The sequence below is a fragment of the Arachis hypogaea genome, chromosome 11 (assembly GCF_003086295.3).
Source record: "Arachis hypogaea cultivar Tifrunner chromosome 11, arahy.Tifrunner.gnm2.J5K5, whole genome shotgun sequence".
NCBI classification, from domain to species: domain Eukaryota; kingdom Viridiplantae; phylum Streptophyta; class Magnoliopsida; order Fabales; family Fabaceae; genus Arachis; species Arachis hypogaea.
Genome location: NC_092046.1, coordinates 108,277,841 through 108,279,167, shown reverse-complemented (window position 1 = coordinate 108,279,167; position 1,327 = coordinate 108,277,841). Strand labels below are relative to the sequence as shown.

General features: G+C 39.6%; 1 non-coding gene across 1 annotated transcript; it reads right to left on the bottom strand.

Annotated features, from left to right (window-relative positions):
- Positions 1 to 808: 808 nt before the first annotated feature.
- LOC112725734 (small nucleolar RNA R71) lies at positions 809 to 915 on the bottom strand. Its single transcript, XR_003164821.1, has one exon. It is a non-coding gene; the product is annotated as a small nucleolar RNA R71 (small nucleolar RNA).
- Between the last annotated feature and the right edge of the window lie 412 nt (positions 916 to 1,327).

Sequence of the window (1,327 nt, the reverse complement as noted above, 5' to 3'; positions counted from 1 at the left end):
TAACTAGATTGAGAACTTTTCTTTTCTTTTGATTAATTGAAATTTTAATTTCAGCTGTTCATTTTTGTTTTTCTGCAATTTCAGTTGTTTCTTTTTATTTTTCATTATTTACTTACTTTCCAGCATGCTAACCCACTAACCATTTGATAAATTTCTCTAACCAAGCTAACTATACTCTATTTTAGTGACTCTGCATTTTCTGTTTCTTGTACTTGTTCCTTGTATGACAGGTAGGAGAAAGGAAACCTCAACCTTATTTGATTGTGAACCGAAAAGAACCTTCCTGAGATTAACGAGGGAAGCAAGAGGAAAGGGGGTTGTTGGTGCAGAAGAAGAGGAGGAAGACTTGGATATAACCATGGAGGATGATATGGAAAACCATCATGAAGGAGAGGTGAACAATTATGCCAGAAGAGGTGCAGCCAACCTTGCTGGACAAGAAAAGAGAGTTCTGGGTTCCTACATCAATCCAAACCCAGGAAACTGTGGTAGCAGCATTCAAAAGCCAACTATCCATGCTAATAATTTCGAGATGAAGCCTCAGCTCATAACTCTTGTGCAAAACAACTGTTCTTTTGGAGGAAGGGCTCAAGAGGACCCGAATGAGCACCTCACTAAATTCCAAAGGATATGTGACACAGTTAAATCTAATGGTGTTCATCCTGACGCCTATAGATTGCTACTGTTTCCATTTTCTTTGAGGGACAAAGCATCAAAATGGATAGAATTTCCCAAGGAAAGCTTGACAACCTGGGAGGATGTAGTGAATAGATTCTTAACAAGGTTCTACCCTCCACAAAAAGTAAACAGGCTGAGAACTGAAGTGCAGACATTCAGACAGCAGGATGGTGAGACTATTTATGACGCTTGGGAGAGATTCAAAGATTTGACAAGGAAATACCCCCTGATATGTTTAATGAGTGGGTGCAACTTCATATCTTTTATGAAGGGCTGAATTGTGAATCAAAGAAAGCTGTAGACCACTCATCTGGAGGTTCCCTTAACAAGAAGAAGACCATTGAAGAAGCCATTGATGTTATAGAGACAATGGCTGACAATGAGTATTTTTATGCCTCAGACAGAAGCAACAATAGGGGACTCCTGAAATTAAACCATATGGATGCAAACCTGGCCCAGAATAAGATGATCACCAAGCAACTGGCTGAATTGACCAAGCAAATGGAGAAGAATCAGGCTGCAGCTATCCAAACTCAATCATCACCTCAAGGAGAGTTGGACACAGAAGAAGGAGTTAATTGGGAGGAAGCTAATTACCTTGGAAATTCATCTAGGCAAGCTCATGATCCATATTCTAAAACCTATAACT